Below are 24,406 nucleotides of genomic sequence, written 5' to 3' on the forward strand. Positions count from 1 at the left end.
TTGAATTTGAAGTTATAAAACTGTGCCAGAGACGTAATTTATATAAGGAATCCGAGAAATTATACAGAACAATCTGAAACACAAAATAATAATGAAACGAAAACAATTAATATTACTGGAAAGTTTTCTTTTTTATTAAGGTGTATTTATTTATTTATTTTATTTTTAATGTTGTAAAATTTTTAATGGTGTAATGTTGTAAAAAAATTTTAAATAGTTTTGGCGAACCAATATAAATAAATGAATTTAAAATTGAAAACACGACGCTAGCTTCATGATAATCGTGATGTTACCATGAGCTCTTCACTCGAGGAACATGCCTTTGGCGGAGACCATGTCTGCATACTAGATAACTACGTCTACACATATGCATGCGTCTAAAGCATTATACTATAAAATAACTAGTTTTCATATATAATGTAAACACGTGAATGTCAATTTTTCATTTAAAACCCTAGCGGCATTCGGTAATAATACACGCATATAATTACAATATTTAAATTCTAGAAGTATGTACCTACGCGTATTTTAACGAATAAAAATGACGTAAGCGATTTGATAAAAAAACTCAAAGTAGTATATTTGCTTATGACGAAATACCTAATCCAAAATGTATATTATATATATTGAAATGAAGAAATAACAAAGTATGTATTAAGAATCATTTGAAATGGAATTGTGGAAAGAAATATCAGGTTTTCCATTCCCTGAGCGTCAAATAGTTTATTTGTCTGCCTGGAGTTAATAAGCTGGTGTATGATATATGTATATATATTTTTTCAAGAAATCTTCTTTGGGCGCGAAATAGGAAGAAAGGAAAGGTCGAATTTCAGTCCAACGTTTTGATATGTAAGGTTTCCGACGCTTTAAATACACTTCTTAAAAGAGGACTAAAACTATAAATTTTGGTTCATTTTATAATTAAAAAGTTACCGCATGTAAGGGATTAGCGGAGGAGGGGGGGGGGAGGTTTCACAGGTGTTATGTACCTTAAATCCTTTTCGGTACTGCTGACAACGTACAAACTGACTAGCATTACTAGCATATAATATTAGTAATGAAATAATTAACACTCGTACATATTCCAGGTATAAAACAATTTCAACGTTTATAGTATAAATAACAATAGACGCTAATTAATTAATTTAGCCAAACAGTTTATGTCATAAACAGGCTCAATTCAACTTGATCAATTTTGTTTCACGTCATAGACTTGAAATTAACCTAATTACTTTAGTTATTTTGACGTATCGTTAAAACTCTTTGTCAGTTCTGAAATTGACTTTAAGAATTGTGATAATTCGTAATCGTATTCATTATTTAAAGATAGACAAACAGGTTGGCGGTTAAATTTAAAAATTATCGCGCAAGTTAATTATTAATAATTTTCTTGTAGTATTTTTTAGCTCTTAACAATAACGAATGTATGACACGTTCAACAAATTGTTTCATTTAATTTGACAAACGCATGGCTAAGACTAATTCTCCGTTTTGCTTTTAGGGGGAAGAGCTTTAGAGGTCACAGTTTTCTTCGACAACTGTAGAATCGATAACGACATTTTCATTTATCGCCGACATATATTTGGCACAAAAGGAACTCATTCATTCTTACCCAGCTTCAAACGCGCTACATTTGATTAAGATAAAAATTACCATTTGAACCATCACGGATTCTTATTATATATGTACTTCTCTAGCGTAAAAACATTATTCCAAAATTAAAACGGAATTTTGCGTATAAAAAAAAAAACAACCCATATGTATGTATATTACTTGGATATGCGGTGCGCGTTTCAAAGTGACGTGATGAATTCTGTTCAAGACGGATCCCCGGTTTTATTCCTCCGCCATGCGGCTATTCGAGGGCTTATAAAGGAAGGTGCAACCTTATAACGGATCGTTCCGGCTCGAGAAAGGAAATTCATATTTGTTTCTTTGTGATACAACTTTCCTTCCACTTAATAACATTTGGCATAACAGCTTGTGTGAGGGGAGGCGTATATCAGACATACAATATAATATAACGGTATATTAATATTAAAATATTGAACATTTATCTACAAAATTAGGTTTTTCCAATTATATAATAAACTATTGCCACGTATAGTAAAAAGTAACTATTTCTCATTTTTAAAGAATAGATTTGGAGTATATTTCACCATGCTGCTCCGATGTAGGTTAGTGGATAAACAGTAGCGATATTTACTCGAGACGAGCTTAGTGTGTGTTTTTTTACTTATTTATTAGCGTTTACGTTAACTTTAATTTGTATGGAGTAACGATTATTGTCACTAGACGGCGCTGTTTTCATTCCTTCTAATTTCAGTTGACTTCAACGCTATCGAATAAGTAAAAAAACTCGTCTATTTGTCGATTGATTTTTTTTTTAATTTGACACAGTGAAGAACTATAAAAAAAAATAAGATTAATAAAAAAATGTTCGAAATATGAAATCTCGAATTTTTAATAACGATTATCGACCATGATTTATTTCGAATAGTGAGCGAACACTAGTCACTCTTTTGAATTAATCACAGTAACAGCCTGTGTGATGAATGTCCCACAGCAGGGCTAAGGCCTCGTCTCCCTTTTTGAGGAGAAGGTTTTGGAGCTTATTCCACCACGCTGCTCCAATGCGGGTTGGTGGAATACACCTATGGGAGAATTTCAGTGAAATTAAACATATGCTAGGTTTCCTCACGATGTTTTTCTGTCAAGCACGAGATGAATTATAAACACAAATTAAGCACATGAAAATTCAGTCGTACTTGCCCGGGTTTGAACCCACGATCATCGGTTAAGATTCACGCGTTCTAACCACTGTGCCATCGCGTACTCGTATCATTAAATTAATCACAAAATTCAATCTAAACTTATGACATCTGATCCCATTAATAACGCTATAGATCTTTGTCCTCATATATGGTTTTCACCTTTGTTGCAATGCAAAACATCGCTTTATTCTAATTAATAGGTTCTGATTGAAACTGTCAATGAAAAAGCGTCATCGAATCTGACCTAGATCGCTATGAAGTTCATATCAGATAATTGCATTGACACGATCGTCAGTTTTGAATCAGTTTTCGAATCACTAAAACTGAGAAAAAATTGCTTTAGAAAACTTCATTTTGACACATTTTTACTGATGCTTAAGAGAGCTTGTTCCGTTAAGCAATGTAAGTCTGAGTGTTTTATTTACGAACAAATGAGGTCTGCTTTCTGTTATTTGTCTTCTTCTCTCTATTAACAGTAATTAATTAAAATATACCAGGTTACCGCCTAGGGCATCCCCAATCTTGGGGACTGAGATGTTATATTCATTGTTCCTATTGTTATTCTGGCTCGCTCACCCTTCACAACAAATTCTAAGTACTGCAGCTTGGCGGTAGAATATGTAATGAATGGGTAAAGCAAAGCCCTACCACCAAGTAATTTTCCAATGCGAGTGGGTGAATTTTGTTAAAATTGATATGTTCTAGCCACTGAGCTAGCTTGGCTTCAATTTATCTCATTTATTCAAGACATTATCACTGAATGTAGTATTCAGCTCCTCGTTAAGTCATGCATTCATATGTTATTGATTAAAAGAAAGAATCTTCTTTGAATATGACTCGGAATGCGATCGTTGCGGAAACGAGGCGTCGTTAGGATTAAAATTAGTAGCACCATTTTCACTTGAGGTTCAGATAGTTGGTATGTGAATTGCTTACTTGACTCGTTACAAATACTATATAAAACGATAAGTACTATATAAAAGTTTATTTATAATATTTAAGTTAAGAAATTTTAATTTTTTCTATTGAATACGGACGAGCATATATGGGCCACCTGATGGTAAGTGGTCACTAACGCCTATAGACATTGGCAATGTAAGAAATGTAAACCATCGCTTACATCGCCAATGCCCCACCAACCTTGGGAACTAAGATGTTATGTCCCTTGTACCTGTACCTGTAATTACACTGGCTCACTCACCCTTCAAACCGGAACACAACAATACCAAGTACTGCTGTTTTGCGATACAATATCTGAGGAGTGGGTAGTACCTATCCAGACCAGCCCTACAAACAGTAAAATATTGGATTTTTTTTTCTAGAATGTTTATAACTCACATCATTGCTTGCTCTTTTATTTATTATGACGTCAATAGCACATTACGTAATCCTTACGTGAATCACGTATATTTTAACATTACTTTCATAACATTGAAAGAAGTAAAAGGTGGTAAAAGTCTACGCAATATCTACGATTTCTTACAAACTATCACTTATAATATTTACTACAAAAACTATTTCTATATAAGATCGAATATTCATTTTTTAACTCGGTAACCGACTCACGTAAAATATATTATGTTTTTTTTTTCTATGAAAAAAAAAAGGAAGGGCAAATCTTATGGAATAAATTTTACTGCATTACATAGAAGTAAATAATTCTGTTTGAAAATATGTTTGTTATGAATACACATACATACAATGTATGTGTAATACACATGTGGCTAGCTCCACTTTTTTGGAATACATATGCAATAACTCTAACGTCTAATGGATTTTTATTCAGATAAGTGAAAAATTTGCTTATGTGATATAGCATGAATCGATTCAACTCTAATTAGCACGGTTTAATCCATATGAATTATTTCAGCGAGAATTATTTACGTAATTAAAGTCTGAGGAACATGGGGGAAGGCGTCGCTGGAGGAAAGTTCTAAAATTTATCGTCTTCTTCCGTCGAGACTTACTGTTCGTTCGGAAGTTTCTTAGTATTTTTACTTGGATCGAAAGTAACGCGTTCCTCGTGAGAATTACTCTTAAAAGGGCTACTGTTTTTTAGGTCCTGGCAGAAACTTTGTAAATATTTTAAGTAAAGGCGAAAACTAGTGAATTGGAATTATCCCCAATACATTGTTGTCTAGGGCTACTGTCAGTCCCAAAAATTGAGATGAAGTACAAGAATCAGATGAAAGATAATATATCAATTTATACTTTATTGTTTTTTTAATAAGTCTTATGTCTATCAGAAATACGTTTACGTACGTAATTCGAACAAAATTTGGAAGAAAGGTATTGTAAGGAATAGTATAATTTAAATATTTACAATACCTAACCTAAAATTTACACGCAACAAGTAAGAATTACCATAATTTTTCACTCGTATTTTTACATAAATAGATCAAATATATATTTTTATTTTAAAATCTTTTTATCATATATCAATTACACAGTAAAAAACCTATTGCATAGTATCGCGCATACTATTTATTACACCTTCCTGACGTGTCTGAAGTATCGACGGGAACGGAGGGTAGTTTGATAAAAGCTAGTGTATAGGTAAGAGTCCTTTACGCTCGTATAAAGGTTCTTTAAAGGCGAACTAAAGAATGCGACGTAAGTACAAAAACGCGAAATACAAAACAAGTTTTAACGGTAAACTAATACTACGATTATAGATAAAAAAAAGGTTTCCGACAAAATACTGTTATCTCTGACAGTTTTATAGACAAATGTAGAACATCACCTTCATTTAGTAGATAATTAAGAAAAAATACCCGTAGCATTTGGAATAATAAATTAATTAAAATAATGAAAACAATTAGAATAAGTGCCGTTTCTAATTCACTTGTAGAAATTTCTAGTTCACAATTTTTCTTGCACCTTTTCATAATGGAAAATGTTATGATATTTGAAAAAATTAATTTAGAGTGGTTTTACCGTGTCTTTAAATTATTCTTAAATGTATAAAATCATAATTTATATGTTTTTAATGAGTTACTCCGCTTGTAATTATATTCATTTAGAACGGACGGAAGAAAGAATTGCAGTGAAGGTTTTTTGTCTTTAATAACAGAAGCCAAAAAAAAAAAAAATCTCGGTCACACCAATACCAAGGAACCGCATTGCAGAAGTCGGAAATATTTTAAAATTTAAAAGAATTGCGTCTTTATTTAAGATATCTGACCTGACTATTATTCTTTTTAACCGACTTCTAAAGAGGAGGCACTCAATTTGGTTGTATTTCTTTTATGTATATATATATATATTCGTTACCACAGAACTCTGTCATTTGGGAACCAATTTGGTAAATTATTTTTCTGTTCGTATATCGTATATCTCATTAAATCTTGTAGGTCTCACTTAAATTTAAAGAAAATAACACTGCTTGGGGTAAAAATATGATTTTTTTATAAGCTCGTATTTTATTTGTAGTCGGTTTTTATTTTTTAAACAGATACAAAAATATCTGTCTATTTAGTTTTAATTCTAAAAATACAGCCTGTGCTTAAAGTTTAATCAAACATGAGAAGAAAGAAGAAACTCGATATGTTATTTGTTATTTTAAAGTTCTGTTATATATCAAAACTAGCTGTGCCCCATTATTTCAGCCACGATTTTAGACTAGACATGCATTTTGCTATATTCGGGGGTCGTATTATGAACTTTTATAGACTGACACAATAAACGAAATATTTATGAAAAAAAAAACAATCCGACTGGTTCTTACTGAAATTAACATTGAAATATATAAGTTCCTCCAGGTTTATGGACCTCTAAACTTGGTGTAGTAAAGCGCCTTCTTCCCTTTCTTCTTATTAAGAATAAAATAATTAAAAATGAATTCTTGGCGTCCGTTTAAACCGAGTATAAAAAATGTTTGATTAAGCGACAAACAAAAAATAGTATTGCCTTAAATGGATTATGTAATGATGATTAATTAGCCGTAATATGTACATTTAATTAGAACACGTAATAAAGGTAATGGCATCAATAGCTGATGAAGCAACAGCAAATTATCATTTTAACTAAATGTCGCTACATAGAAATTAAAGTCATAATGGTTTTGGATAAGAGCAATTCATTAACAGCAAACACATCCGTTCGAAGACACCTGCGTATCGAAAAACAAGTTCATAATTATTTCTTTCGATACTATATTTCGATTAATTAGTAAAAACGTTATTTCAAATTAGATTTAATCAGTAAAATGCAGAAAAGATAAATACTTTCCCACATTTATTTAAGATCTTGTATATGTATTTTTCGGTAGAGCCTTGATATTGTTGGTTCATTTGCATGATACGTATCTCAAAAATGCAGGAACGATAATATTTCTTATGTACATTTTAAAATATTATCAATATTTATATGACACTTCTTTAAACCGTATAATTTAGATGTATTTAAAGATAACAAACAAAACTTTAATGAAATTAAAAACTTATGTGTATATTGTGAAAGAATTATTTGTTATCACCGAGCCTTTCACCGCAAAAGATGCCCTGCAGTGAACATAATGCTAAAAAATATGTTAATATTCTTTATGATACATATATATTAGATAATATCACTCACCCACCCTTCAATCTTGAAGGGTGAGTGACCCACCAACCCGCATTGGAGCAGCGAGGTGGAATAAGCTCCAAACCTTCTCCTCAAAAAGAACAGAGGAGGCCTTTAGCCCAGCAGTGGGACATTCAAAGGCTGTTACGGAAGGGTGAGTGAGCCAATGTAGCTCAAGGGGCAGGACATTTTAGTTTCCAAGGTTGGTGGTTCATTGGCGATATAAGGGATGGTTAATATTTCTTACAATGCCAATCTCTATGGGCGGTGGTAGCCACTTATCATCAGGTGGACTATTTCTCCGTCCGCCCACCAATTCTATATAAAAAGGTAAATAAATAAACTAAAAAAATCTTTGATATATTCGTGAATAAATCAATTTGATATATATTCTATACTGTGAACAAAAGACCATTCAAACGTTCAACACATTCATACCGAACCCCATTTCCCTATTAATCTACGAGAATATAAATAGCTTCAAGTCAGCGTTTAATGTACACAAACAACAGTCGTCCTTAATTCGTCCGTATATAAACACCCATTGTGATATACTAGAGAGCTGTCGAAAGCGTTTTATGCTCCAATTAGGCAAACCTCTCATATGCAAAGAAAAAACCTTTACAATTTCATAGCGTTACGTAAATTTAACTTTCGCTCGTGTATGTAACTCGACTGGTTTTCATTTATGCACATTGTTAATTAACTAAAAAAGGTTTTTGTTGAAATGGAGGTGCAGCAAAAAGTATCATCATACTTAATTATGTGAGGACGTAAACGACAATGAATAGCTAGGAAGCGATTTAAAAACATCTTGGTTTTTTTTTTTGTAAAATGCCAAATATTTCAAAGAATTTTCGGTTTATAATAGAAAAAAAATAACTAAATATAATATTCTTATTTTTTAAATTACGAACACCGAAACATGGAGGACGGAAGTTGTTAATTAAATATAATCAATATTATTATTAAGTATCGATAAACTCAAAAAACTTATGTACTAGATATTATAATTCGTTTCTGGTTACCAGGAAGATCCTTGCCTTGAAGGATTGCGATAAGCGTTACTGCGAACATATAAATATTATTTGATTTTCAATTAAAAACTTGTTTTAAATTTATAAACAACGAGCGAAACCTGGCGAGCGTTGACTGCCTGTGTATATACAAATGTGATTTTCGTAGCGATCGATGATGATGTATTCCTGTCCGATTTCGACCACAGCGGCCAATCTCGACAGGAGTGCACGAGTGTGTGGGCAAACACAGATGAACTATTCCGTAACCCGATGGGACGTCAATCCAACAAGCCCGGAATGAGTTCAGGCACAGGATCAATGGCTTTACGTGCTTTATGAGACACGGGAGTGTACACACTTCCAAACCCAAAGCTGCTGTTGAGAATCTTCGACAGAAAAACCCAATAACTTTGAAGTGGCCCGACCTGGGAATTTGAACCCAGGACCTCGGGATCTGCATTACATCTGGTACACATCCACAAATGTAGATATTTTATTATTAAGGAATTATATTAAAATGTGTTTTTAAGGTAACTAACTTTTATTATACCGATATTAATGACATTGACCTTCATATAAGTGCGCGTATATTATTATTTATGTTTTTGCGCTCTGAGCCATCACGACTTTTCGGTAATTATGTAAATTTCGTAAAAACTAAAAATTACAATAATAACAGAATTATTTGAATACAATTGGTAATAACGTTTCATTAGTATTAGCAGTTTTTGTAAAGTAACCTTTTCATAATGGCCAATACCATGAATAATGAATTACATTATACGCAATATTAACGTGTCTGTTACATTTATGGAAGTAAGTCATGCGATTGTATTACGGCTGAATGCAGACTAAATGTTCGAATTACTTTCGTAACGTTAAATATATTATATTAAAATATAAAACCCAACTAATATTGAAAATGTGAAAGTGAGTTTGGTTGTTTGTTTTCACGTCTTAACTATCTCTTAACTCAACCGACCATCATGAAATTTTGCATACATTTTATCGGGGGCACAGAAAGAGACAACGCGGAAACTTGTAATATATGTCACACGAAAATACCTGTAATATAAAAAATATATAGTTTTTTTTTATAATATAATATTATGGGACGTTATTCACACACGGCACATCTGATCCCAAACTAAGCAGAGCTTGTACTATGGAAACCAGACAACTGATACACTACATATACTATTTTTTTTTTTGTAAATACATACTTATATAGATAATAACACCCAGATTCAGGACAAACAGACATGTTCATGCACACAAATGCTGTCCTGGGTAGGAATCGAACCCACAACCTTCGGCGTGAAAGGCAAGTATCTACCAACCACGCCAACCGGCCCGTCAAATATGTATAGATATGTTCCGTATTTCAGTCTGGGATGGATCAGTAGATTAGTACACGACAGTAAACGAAGATCGAAGGTTCATGTTAATAAGGTGGGTAAATAACGCAAGGAAATGGAATTGTGTAAGATGAAATGGGAATTCACCAATGGTACCAATTGTATATACACCCGCAATAAAGTGGCAAAGTGAAACTAGCTTCAAACTGTCGCCATTATTAATGGTTACAAAAGAGGTATATAATGAAATATGTTTAAGTACCTTTGGGTTAGAGCGTCGATAATGAGTTCGTCTTAACTAATCAAGTGAATGACTTTGGTTTAAATTCGGAATTAAATTCACGAGGTGTTTCCGAACCGATAGATTTTTGACAAATAAAGTAAGTGTAATGCTTCCATATTTAAAAAAGACATTTAAAAAAGAACAGCGCTTCCGTAAAAAGGAGATGATTCCAGACTATTTAAGGCAGTATTGTACGAGGCATATTATAATGACAGTACAAGTGCAGGGTGGTTTACGAGATTTTAAACTAAATAATGAATGCATGGAAAACTACAAGTTTCAAATTGCTTGAACGTCGTAAATCTATTAGTAATGAAGGCGTGGGAGTGGACAACAATGACAATGGACTTAGATAGGATTTTGTGATTATCATTTATTTATTCTCTAGAGACTTGGTAAATAACTACTTTATGAATATTTAATAAATTATAATACTTAACTTTTCTAATAAATTTCGGAGTAGCAGACGAGTAAATTTTCTACCTGGTAAGTGGTCAGCCGATCACATAGACACTAGCATTAATAAAAATATAACGCAATTCTCACAATGTCAATGCTATAGACTACGAGATTTAAAATTTTGAAAAAATATGCTTGGAACTACAATGGCTCAGTCACCTTTTACAGCAATACATAGTAATGCTGTTTGGCGAAAGAATAACTTAAAAAATGCTAGTGGACCAACCAAGTCGGGCTCCGGTGCAAACATGCCAGATAAGAGTATAAAAGATTTTGTAATGCAAAATGTATCTAAATGTAAAACGTGTAATGACATATGATATAATTTTTATGCTACTATATAATAATACAGAACAAAAATTCATATACTTTAATTGATTGAGCTAAATTATTTAAAGATTAAAGCAAATAGCATTTAGTACTTTGCAAATTGAAGACGGTTTGCTGATAACGTGACAACGAATAACGATCTAGATTAATGAGACCATTTCAACAAAATCAGCTTATGGTAATATAAGAGAATGAAATGAAATGTTTCTAATCTCAGAAAAGCAATAGCCTGAGTGGTTAGTAAACAGTATGTAACTCTTTCAATCTTTGTATACAAACAATATTTTCCATCATGTTTCCGCAGCTCAGGAGTGATTGATGAGACGATATGGCAATTTTCTTTGTAGACTAACCAGTACGCTTTTAACTCAAACGGCTTATTGCTTCCTACTTCTATGGTCAATCGTGCGTATAACTATATGTAGCGTAACCGAACTCATTTGTATATCAAAAAGTTTTTTTTTTTAATTAAAAAAAAAGAAGCCGGAAAAAAGTCGAATATATGTGCCCGAAGCAACAAAAAGGTCCAAATATTTCACCTGAACTGTTATATTATTACGCCCCGTTATTTTTTTATTACATAGGACCATGACATGATTGAGTATTTAAGATTTAATAGCTATATTTATATAGCCTGATGGGACAAAATTATATAGACGTCAAAGAAATCAACGTCAAGTAAAAATGTAACTTAAAATAGGTCGATTCCATTGAAAAACTGCAAAGCATCTACAAATTATGCAACGTCCGAGATAATTACCCTTTGAATCTACGTGCTTATTACGCTCATTTACCTGAACATGGAAACTGAAGCGTATATATAATTTCTAAACAAACGTGACCACACGTGTTTAGTGGTGACGGCTGGCTTATTAAACATAGTCAGTATAACATTAAACATATCTATGTGTTTTGCAACAATGCGCAGCTGTTGATTGAACGCACACGTAGATATATTGTTAACACAGTACATTATTACAATTAGGCTTTGCCCCAAACAAACAAATAGGTATCATCAATAGCATTCAACTATATAAACAAGTGAGAGATATATTTTTATATTATATTTTCACTTGTCGTTTTGAGCTGCAAACAGTCGACATAACGTAAGCAATAGTTATTGTGACAAAAGGATTTTTTACGCCGCTCTCTATCAGGTACAGTGAACGTATAAAATCGATTTTCACTTCAGTAAGACTTGGCCCTGCAATCTGTTGCAGACGGTGAACACAGCCGGTCAGTGCACGTATCATACGCTCAATTACACTTGCGACGCGGACCTCAGTCCCGAGGATTAGACCTTCTCGTGATGCAACCTTTGTGGATGCATCGTAGAAACTAATGAGATAGATCGGCTGAACATAAACAAAATAATAAACTTGGACAAAGTCTGAAGACTGAAGAACTCAATTTTATTCATATATTCAACATGGGGAACATGTATTTAATAATGATGATTGTCTTCAATTTCGAAATGTATTTATTTCAACGTATATACTAATTTATTTAATATATAGAGTACTAGAGTTTTTCCACCATTTTAGAGACAAGTTTAGTTTAGCTATACATAATTTTTGTTACCAAATAAATTGACTTGAAAATTTCTCGCAATAGCACGAATACTGTTTTACGTAATTGTATGGATTTGAATTGTAAAAATTTGTAACGTAAAGGAAATATGCAACACGATTATATGTTCAATGATGTTTATAGTTGCGTACCGAGAAACAAAATCGCTAACAATCTTGTTTGCGAGCGCTTCGCCATAACAGGACAAGATATTTTATGCATGTAACTCAGAAAATGTGGGAAAAAGTGGGGACGATTGAAACCAGCTTACTGTTGATACAATAAAAACGTAAACCGTTTGTGCAGCTGATAGTATACATTGTGAAAATAATTCAAACTACGTAGGCAATAATGAAAATTTGTTGAAAATAAATTCGAAAACTGCGAGTCTTTGTCAGCAAATGCAGGCTAAATCTCCTCGTGAGGTACTACAGTGAAACATTTTAGCTTTACGTTGTCAAAGGCTTCGGAATGACGCGGTTGTTTTAAGCTTAAAACACGAGCGATTTTTTAATACCTTTGCTTTAACAGTGTTTTAAAAATCGAACGTTTTAAAAGATAACTTTTTTTGTTGTTTTACAATGTAGGATTAATCCAGACAAAGTCAGTTTTACTTTAAAAAAAAAACAACGCAATCCTAATATGTAGTTACAGATTTTTCTACAAAATGTCCCTAAATCTTATGAAAAATATTGGGTGTGTATTATTATGCAAATATCGGATGACCATGGAGATTTTTTTTAAGATACTATATGAATATAGCAGTGATTCAAATACTTAAGACTTGCTAGACTTAGCGGCGCTGGTCATACATTATTAGGTCCTTGAACTTGGGACTAAATTACTTAAGTATTTATAACACTGCGCGTGTTACAAACTAAAGCATATGTGCTCTCAGCGAATGCATGAGTCTGAAATGAAGACAGATATATAATATAGAAATATTAACTTCAAAAGTTGTTGATAACGATCAGAAAATAAGAATAAAAGGTATTTATTATCGTAAAAAATCGGCCAAGTTCGTGGAACACCTCACGAAATATAGATAAAATTATGTTGTCATACAAAATATATTATAAGAAATGAATTTTCATTAGTGAAAATTTAAATAGTCATATTAATAAAATAAAACAATTTTTTTAAAGATAATTAACTCTAGGAAGTAAAACATTGAGCGTGTTGCAACTGTTTCAAAACCATGAAAATTTATTTTTAACAACGCTGTCCAAGACTTGGCGACAATTTTAAACAATTTACGATATATTGTATACCAAATTTCATTAAAACAAAATGGGTGTGGAAAATTTCAGCTCAATCGGTTGAGTGAAACTGGTTTTAAATTCAGTTACGACTACGAGATTTGACCCACATATACGAGTTAAGTTAAATAAAAGTTTGTGCAATAAATAATATTTAATATAAAATGTTATCAAACATAGTCTACTAACATTGTATCATTAAATTTTCTTAAAAAATGATATCAAAAATTATATATATTTATTTATTTACATTTTATTAGTATAGAGATCAATAATTTTAAAGCCACCACCACAACCGCTGTATAAAGTAGATAGAATTGCCACTATTTTATGCATTAATGCTAGTAGTAATTTCTCCGTAGAACCACATCTCTAGTTCTCTGGTTGAAAATTGAACCGATTTCGATAATTTTCGTTAAATTTCACCTTCGCATCAATTTAAATTCTATATATTTAAACTGTCATACTATCAACACAAATATTTACACATAAACTATAAGAGTAATTATTATATAATTATAATTCCAAAAAAATGGAGAAAAACTAACGTTACTGGCTGCTGATTGTGATCGACACTCTTAATAAACATGCATTGGATTGAAAAAAGTTTTGCCTTTATTGTCAGAGATATGGAATGCCGTCAGCATATAAGATGACCAAACCGCGGCTCAGCTGCATTCTTTAGCATCCGATTGGCCCAGTTATTTATGTATTCATTTTTTGTAAGTTAGTAAGACAGGTGTTCATATATTCGAACAATACCCTCACTTGAGAGTGAGTCATAACGAAACGGTGAGACTAAATGCAATTAAATGAATTGAAATAACTGATTGTGTTCGTTAATTATTTGAGAAATTCATTATAATGTCTTTTATTCATTTCATATTATATGGTAATTTCGCAATCGTTTTTATCGACGTTATGTTTATGACTTTGTACAATATAATAATTATAAAACATAGTATCTTTGACATTACAGATGTAAAATTTAAATATATTTGATTTTTGTTTTTTTTTAATGTTTCTGTTACGCACTGATAGGGTGTGGAACACTTTACCAGCTTTTGTGTCGTATTCTGACACATATGACCGCTAAATAATAATACTTAGTATTGTTGTGTTCTGGTTTTAAGAGTAAGTGTACCAATGTAATGACAGGCACAAGGGACATAACATCTTAGTTCTCAAGGTTGGTGGCGCATTAGCGATGTAATTGGGAGGGTTAATATAAATGAATAATGACAAGTAAATATAGGTATGGGCAAGGATGGAAACATGTTTACCAAAAATATACTTAAATTTAGAAGGTCCATAATGCCATTAATAAGTAATACTTATTTTTATTTTAGTTTATTAAATTTTTGTGAATTTTTTTTTGTTTTGTAACTTGAAATTTTGATTTGTCTTTTATTTGTTTTTTTTGCGCTATAATGTATATGTTGCCTTATTGTTCATGCAGTTATCACCTGTAATTGAGGTACCACTTCTTTTATTTTATGAACTCTGTGCTATCATCTATGGGGCAGTTGTGGTCAATTAAAATAGGTGGCCGTCTACCTAACCATTAAAAAAAATCCTAAAATATCCACCATGCATATGATATGCGTACATTAATTTACCGAATAGAACAGTAGTCAAATCCAGTAACTCAATATGAAACAAATTACATGAAAAGATTCCAAACCAAGGTTCGTGACCGGAGGCGGCCTGTGCGTATGGCATCTCGATATTCGGTCAACGAGTCTCAACGGGCTTTCACAGCTTAATGGTACGGCGAAAAGTTTATCCTGACCAATTGATCTGCCAGACTCGGCCTATGTTTAACAAGTTCAGCGAGATGAATTTGTAATCTATATTCAGTATTTGTGAGCTGTATTCCACGTAGACTAAATATCTTAATAAGACAGGAGGAAGCCTAGAAGATTAAGTAATTCAGGCATAAAAAAGTTAAAAGTTATAACAATAACATTTGCCATATAATATCGCTTAATTTGCGTTCCTGTCGTATCAGTGCTAATTTTATACTAAGCTGATAAAAGTCTTTAGGCGTGAAGCAATCCTTTTAGCAGAGTGCGAGGTAAGCTGCATTAAAACCTTGGAAGCCAATAATAAGATATTATTGTATCGATTCCAACATGCTAACACAAACATAGAAAATACAAAGAATAATCTCCATTATATAAAAAAATATCAACTAAAGTAGGTCTATAAACAATACTTCGGAGTCTATTAACATGATGTGAGAAATCTTTGGGACGAAGGTTCACGTATTTAGCTACTCTATTGAAGAACTAATAATAATGTAAGGTAATGTTAGGTCTGTTGCATAATAACTGGAATTAAATCGAAACGTATCGCCCAACGGGGAACAGTGACACTGTCAACAGCGTCACAGGCGTTCATTATGTATCACCCCTCGACCGGATCAAAGAAATTGTAACTACTTTAATTGTGCTACGTCACCTATAAATTACTCATGTTGTTAAATTACAAGCTTTATAACAATTTCAATTTTACCATATTCAGAATATTTTATTTATTTTTTTATATAATAATTACACCAAAAATATCCAAGGTCAAAGACCGCTAATATCCATGTATTGTAGTTACGCGTAGGTTTTCTATAACCATAAAAGGTCAATGATCTAAGTTCAGTCATGCAAGGGTTGCCATGTAAATGAATACATCTTACATTTCTTTTTATTTTATAGTTTATAAAATGAAACCACAAAAAGACGATATGATTCGATTGAATGACTTCAAAACCAATATAATTTTATTTACGTACTCGATTTTGATGATCAAACTACTTACGTATACAGCAAAAACTTAGAACTTACCAACTACAGACAAAATTTACATGACTCGTACCTGAAATTAAAAAAAAAACATTAAAACTGTATTCATATTATTTAAACAGCAAGTAAAGGTATATAATGTTAGTATATAATTTAGGTCTGCGTAATGAGTATGAGCAGGAATCATAAAAAGGCTAGAACCGTTTAATACTGTCGTGAATTTAAGGCGTTGGTCTTCCTAACACTGGTTTTCTTTGAGTTCTTCGTTATTATTTGAAAACTTTTATAAATGCCGTAAAGTTTACAGATTGGCTTTTTTTATTTTACACAGTTTCTTTTTTACCTTAGCTGTTTCGAACTTGGAAAAAAAACAGAATAACTTTTATTTATTCAACGCTTACCTAACTCATAGTTTAACTAGATCTCACAAACATTGCTAACGGAGAAGAAAGATAACATATAAGGTTCTAGAAAATTCTAAAAGTTCGACGAAATAAAAAAAAAACTAACTATTAAAATGCCTATTAAACAATAGGTAACTCCGTTAGTTGATATTAGTAAAATTATAAATACGAGTTACAAAATTAACGTTCTTATTAATTTTGAAATTAGTTTGTGCAATTTGCATGCGTATCGAAACAGTTTGCTTAATAAACCGAAACGAACAATTTTATATCCATTACTTCATTGAATCATTTAGTTTATCTATTTATAAGCCTCTACATTTTTTTATTTATCAATCATAGGAATTGTTTATAAATACTTTTGGCAATATTTTTAATATCTGCGGTTTTAATAAGATCACCATTAAAACAGCACATGTGTACAGATTCTTGTAGGTTAAGAAATTGTAAATCAAAGAAAAGGGATGGGCCGCGATATAAGCATTCGTTAATTTAACGACCACTTGACGAGGTCAGCGCACCGCAAACATCAGACTGTCGTTCAACTTTATGGTATCTTATCAAGATAGCGTTCAGACGTTAGTTTTATTTCGTCCTTTCCGCTACACTAAATTTAACGAATAAATATTCGTCAGTCTATTTTAATGTAACCATTCGTGGGACCAAAACTCTCCCCCATCTCTTTATTTTTGGAACTTTTAACTATTTAAGGGACATCAAACGAAATGGTAACGTTTCATTCATAGCAGTATTAATTAACGGGCAAGCAAATATTCGGCACTTCGACTCCGCTCACGTAATAGTTCGAACCGTTCAGCTCCTTTGATGTGGGGCTTACGAAGATGATGTATGACTCGAATAGTGGGCTCTTTTTAACGTCTCTCATTTAATATACACGCTGTCGAGCGTAACGCATCTATTTTAAACCCTTTGGAAGTACAATACGGGATTTAAAACAACAGTTTTAAGTTACCAAGATCCGGTGGTAAAATTCAGATGAAGCTATAATTAAATTTTATTTACTATATTCTATTTGGTGAACGCGATCCTTTAATATATCTAAATGTAACACGTCGAAAATGATAAAAATTTTGTTTTAATGCACAGTTAATTTTCTGCAGCTGTTTTAAGCTACATCATCTGAATAATAAGAACAAAAGTATGGGGGCTGTGATATACAATGGCCTTTATTAAAGAGCGCCTACTCTAAGTAAACCAGGCCGGAACATAATTTTTTGTAGTTGAGATTGTCCTGTGAGCAGCGGCGGCCCAAATATACAAAGCCAAGAAGCATTCATAATTCGCTTGTCAAACGTACTTATAATACCCGATAGTCGATTATTGGGAATATACATACTTATAACATTTATAGTAAACGATATTTATTAAATATTTATAAAATCTTCGTAGTGTTAAAGTAAATGTAATTATTTGTTTTATAAACCATCTAATAATAAACTGTCTGTAACTGTAAGTAATAAAATGAAAACAATAAAAAAGTGTTCCAATAAAAACAGCAGCATACGTAATTCTGATTTTATTACACTAATGATGTCTGGATTAACTAATAGGTGTGTCTGGAGCGTTAATTGAACGAAACTGTACGCCCTAGCGTCCAATCGCTTCACGGCGAACGTTTTATCATCAGTAATTACCATGTTTATGGATAAAACTAGCAACAATTTACCGACATTTCAGAAAATACATCCGTACCCGTAAATAAGCTATGTGACTGATGATTTTCATATTAACGTAGCATCGTTTTTAGCCCCTTTGAGTGTGCGTTACAGAAAACGTCTTGGAAGGCAACAACTTCCTCAATTAAGTACTTATTGCTATTCTATGTAAATTCGAAAGAGCGGGCAGTTAAGTAGAAAGAAATTGATAGAATCATTTGACACACATCAATTCCCAAAGTGAGTCATGATGCCGTTGGCCTCTAAACATTTTATGGAGAAATGGACAAGCCCATTATTGTTCGCGCTTAGCAACGTTTTTTTTTTTGTTACGCATGCTGGTGAACGAACGATTTCTTCGAGGCCTTATCAAAACCTTAACCTTTAACAAAGCAAATTACGTAGTTTTTTTGATTTTATCAAAAAAAAAAAATATACAAGGAGCGAAATTATTATCACGCTATAGGTTAATAACTACCTGTGTCCGTCAAGGTTAAATAATTCGGCAACATATTTTGGACACTGAAAACATTTTATACGTCCATAAATTAGCAGAGTATATATAATATTTTAGTTATTTCGTGTACGCGATTATAAGACTTAACTAGTAAGTATTTTACATTATATCTTGAATTTAGATCACAGAAAAAATAATTATATCGCAATCATGAGTAATTTAAATCTACTCACAGTATTATTAGAACATGTCTCTATCACTAAACAAAGTATCAAACTTAAAATACACACATGACTTAAGCATAAAGTATAACTAGAGGTTACTGCTTCTCTATGGTTATGAATTATAATTACCTAATTATATCTTGATATACAAATTATAGTGACCTTCAGTACTATCATATTTGCTTAACTAGCGTCTAGTAATTGTTTGTAGTTCCTAAAGTCATCACGATCAACATTTAATTGCAGTAATCTCTCGTCGTGCAATAGGAAACCCGGCTTCCGTTGTTTATGTTTCATATTCGTACGTGTTTCTTTAGGCATTATATTTAGGGTAGTTCTTTTACTCCCTCTCTACTAAGATGGAGTTTATCTCAAATAACAGAAGATTATCAATGATGCTAGAACGCATCAATAATTATACCGCTATCTCTGACGCCGAACCGAGACAAAGCAATACTTTGTATTACAGTGCTTTGGTTTTATAAGGTGAATGAGCCAGTTTAATTACAGTAAAAAAACATAATGGTTTAAAATTCGCCCTTCAATATATAAAATATTTATCTCATCATGTTCATGTTACACGATTTCTCACGCTTGTTTTTTTTTTTGCAAAAACCATTAGACATACCTAATTGCTGGATATTTTTTATAGAAAACGTGCAAAAACTGTCAAAGTATCGAATTCAGCGAAAAATTCAATTTATCGGCTTAATTGATTTCTGGGCGGTGAATAAATACCGCCAGCCTAATTAAAATCACGTACAATTTAATCATATAAATGTATGGTTGCTGTTTTTTTTTTTGAATGCATTTGTTTCTCTTGTAAAAATTTTATTTTGACTTGGTTGTTTGTAATTAACGAACAACAGACAATTTGAATTGACGATGTGTTCAATGCCAACTTTGAACCGTAACGACCTCATACGATCGACCTACATTAACCATTACATTATAGTTAATGATGTGTACCAAATCAATCGACAGCACATCAATAATACTTAAAGCCTTGGCTCCATATCTTTGACAGACGATTTTAGGTCATCTTTTTCATATATCCAAACAGCAAGAGCTTTTTTGCTTAGTAGACTATTGTATAAAAATCATTAGACACGTTTATTATGAACTAAATTGAATTGAATTGTAATAACAACAATTCACATGTCACCTTATTATTTATATTTGATGTCAAAAATATTTTGGATATATTTTTTTTTAATTTAAGAACAAAAAAATTGACGACAGTTGTGAATTTTTGGAATGGGTTTTAAAATTATATGTATATATTCACGAAGTTAAGACATTGTATTTATTGATTTGTCAATAAGCATCAATATTAGTTATGCCGACGACGTGCACAGGGTCAGGATGGTTCGTGGAAGCTCGTTTCGCAACAGTTACTGACATCCCACGTCCGCTTGACAATACTCGTCTTGATTCTTTATAATGAAGCGCTTATTCACTTTTCATACTTGCAAAAACGCAGATTTACAAAGGAGTCATGTTTTTACTGTATTTGTATAAATTTTTTTTTTAAATTATCCTTCATTAAAAAGAGACGTAGACGTTCGATTGTAAATGTTATTTCAAACAAAACTTTAATAATTTTCTTAGAACATTTCAACAATTAAGAAACAAAATTTTTATCAATATTAGTCAGTCAAATATTAAGATGATAATTATAATATTCACATTAAGAAAACAAATATGACAGAGATCGCTAATGAAACTTGAGGATTAAATCATTTTGTACCTTATGTCCATTGAATAAAGTATTGATTGAAACCGATACAGGGGAATTTAGACAAGCGCAAGTCTTCAATTGCGTTAAGCATCATTTCCATGCGAAATTGATGTAGTAGCAGCAGGAAATGGTGACAATGAAACTGATATCTATCTATCTATCATGCAAATATAAGAAACCTCTATATAATCTATAATTGTGAGAGTTAATTTAAGTTTAATAATTAAAGTAAAAAGGACCGTGCATGATAATAGTGGGATGCGTGATGGGAAAAGCAATAATTTTATTTTATTAAAACTCCTCTTTGTGATGCAACACTTCTCTATAAATAATGTTTAGATTATAGAATTATAGAATAAATATAAAATATTAAATTATTGTATCAAAACGAAATAAATAAAATTTGTATATTACAATACATGAGTTTTATACAGATTGATGTATTATTTAATCATTGTTTAATAATTATGATAACTTTATTAAGTAATCAATAAGCCTTCACGGACACTCTCAGTTTCCCCGAAGAGCTAGATGGTAGAGTGAGCGAGCTATAAATATTAATGACAAACACCGACTCAATGGTAGACCCGCAAAAAGGTCAGCGGCCTTTGATCCGATTGTTCGATGCTCATATCTCCATCGTAATTAGAAATGCCTAATATGCTTAAGACATGTTATGCTTATGAATAAAACATAACATAGTCAGGAAACGTGAAAGAAATATTTAATCAGAAAAAAATATTTTTTATTAGCCGACTCCAAAAACAAGGAGTCTTAATACATAGCAACGCTAATAATTTTTTAATTTTTTATTTGATCAGTTATATCTCTCAAATCAATTTGAAGACCAAGTTTCACCTCTAAAATGTGAATAAGGGAAAAAACTAGCAGATTGCAAAGGAAGAACATTTCATCAATCAAAAGGTTAAATGAAAAATAAAGTAAGTAGCGCCTTAAGTAACCACTAAAAATATGTATAGCAACAGTAGGTAAATACAATTGTTTAATATTTGTGTACTTCTATTTTATAAAACGCCAAATAAAATAGGAAATGTTGTAAGTATCCGGCATAGAAACACGAAAAGCACAAACGCGAGCACCAAAACCACGACAAACACTCACATGACCTATAAAAATATTTATCATGAACGGAATTTTAACACGAGACCGTAAACGCACTAGCCACTTACTAATACCTCACCACGGTGTATTTTAAAATTTCATCACACAAAAAACGTATATTATACCGTCTAAAGCGAAGACGCGTTGGGAAAACTGGCTAAGACGGCTTAAACGGAAACTAACAAGATTCTGGACAACAACTTAACATTAGCGATCTATAATAATAGAAATGATCATGACTGTACACCATCCAGATAAGCCGTGGAGACCAGAACCACGCGAAGACCTATCACTTTTTAAAGAAAACAACTAGCACACAACGCTCCGAGTAAATAAAGAGTCCAATTAAAAATTGTAATCATCAATAATCTAAAAATAAAGATTTTGACGTTGCCTTGGATTCAAAATATGCATACACACCGAAATGATTTTAATCCAAATAACAGAAAAGATATACTCAAGGCCTGAGATATACCTAAGATACGATTATTTGAGAGAGAAAAAACAACGCTACGTTACCCAGGTGTTAGTCACTGGATCACCCTTCATATAAACTCAGCGAAACGAAGCATTATTGTTTTGCGTGTGAATTTGTGGATGGAACATAACCAGACGGGTTTTCCCTAATAAGTTAACCTTCACATGATGATCGGTTTTTTTTTTATCGCTGGAAAAACTTTTCCCCCACGGGAACAGTGACGGGGTATGTGACGCTCGGCGGTGTCCAAGGCGTCGATCCCAGACATCGGAATACCACTAAAATACTACCCAAGTAAAAAACCAGCGGTACCCTTACAGTCTTAACGAGGAGCGCCACGTAATCGCTCGCGCATGCTACCGTGATGATGATAGGCCTTCTTTAACTTCTTTCTTTTTTATTTAACATATTATATTTGAGTCATACAATCTTAAAACTTCTAATCAGATGTTCTAAAAGTTGTTTGATAAATGAATCATCAGCTTACAAAACATTGACGTGTAATCAATATAATCTGAAGTAATAATTATATCATCGTTATATGGACGACTTTCTGTTATTTTATAATATTATATGTATTGAGTAGTATTTGTAGAAAATTTTGTGTATAAAATTGAATATTCGGTGTTCCGTAAATATGCTTAGATATTTTATTTCATGGTAAGTTTGCAAAAAAGATAATTGTGTGAATTCAAGTTTGTGCGGCACATGGAGATAAGCTTTTTGGATAGTATATATGATGTACTTTTTTAATTTATTGCATTTAGTTAGCGACTTAATTTTAACAGCACTGAAAATCTTATTACTTGGATTAAATAATTTGATGTACATAGCTAATGCACCCGTAGTTTTCAATTTTTATCTTAAGGTACCTTTAAAACATTCACAGGATCATTAATTTCCACAAATTGTCATGAAATTTGAATGACTAAGCATTTGTTGCAATAAGAATTAATCTATATTTTATTAAATGACATTAAAATAACAATTATTTAATTGAAACATTAGACGACAAAATAAGAAAAAGTTACTAGTATAAGCTATAGCCTACTACTGATAAGGTATATCTAAAACATTCTGATCATGTACAACCAGCAACTTCGACCACCCGCTTATTATTATTATTATTCTACCATCAATATTCCGCCAATAAAGTATTGTTGTGTTCCGGTTCATACTGTAAGTGAACCACTGTAACCAGGCACAAGGGACGATATCTTAGTACCAATAGTCAGTATATCAATATTGATGGCCGTAATGGTTATTTTACAGTGCAAATGCAACAGACATTGGCATCGGTGACCTCTTACTATCAGGTGGCTTATTTGCGCCCAGTTGATTTTTTTTAATTATATAGAAAGAAGCAAGCTTTCTATATATTGAAATTATAATTGTCTAAGTTGGGTTATTTGGCTCGTCTTAAAATTCAAGCAACAGCCTGATTTACAACGTTGGGTTAAAATCTACTCCTTTTTTTGGGCCTTTGGATATTATAGTTTTTATCTCATCTTCTTTTATATTATTGAAAATACAACGACCTAAAACGACCTTAATAACTGTTTTTCTGTATTTCCTTATTCGAAGAACTCATATCTTTATATAGAGTAGTGACAACTGCAAATGTGTACAGATATACTAGGTCAATGTCCTATAAATTATAAGCGATTGCTCTCAAGTCAATAAAACAAATTGATGTTTATTATGAATTGACAAACACGATTTGAAATCAAAATATTGATTAACGTGCTCACACCAACACTACCCACCATCCCAGCTTCCCGTAAATAAAGATTTTGTAATGGTTTATTTTTATCTTATGTTTATGCTGATTTACGCCGTGCGAACGTGTTTGGTAAAAAACATTTAAACACAAAGAGTTCGCAAGTATACTA

The 24,406-nt window shown here is 32.0% G+C and overlaps 1 protein-coding gene across 4 annotated transcripts in view; it reads right to left on the reverse strand.

Annotated features, from left to right (window-relative positions):
* Positions 1-24,406, reverse strand: part of LOC126774397 (tyrosine-protein kinase Src64B) — a 75,374-nt gene that overhangs the window by 30,338 nt on the left and 20,630 nt on the right. For 3 of the 4 annotated variants that reach the window (XR_007669806.1, XM_050495905.1, XM_050495907.1), the window contains exon 2: positions 16,455-16,485. The exons of the other annotated variant lie outside the window; for it this stretch is intronic. The gene's annotated coding sequence lies outside the window, so the exon portion shown is untranslated. The remainder of the gene's footprint in view (positions 1-16,454; positions 16,486-24,406) is intronic. 4 annotated transcript variants of the gene reach the window in all.

This window comes from Nymphalis io, chromosome 16 (assembly GCF_905147045.1).
Source record: "Nymphalis io chromosome 16, ilAglIoxx1.1, whole genome shotgun sequence".
NCBI lineage: Eukaryota > Metazoa > Arthropoda > Insecta > Lepidoptera > Nymphalidae > Nymphalis > Nymphalis io.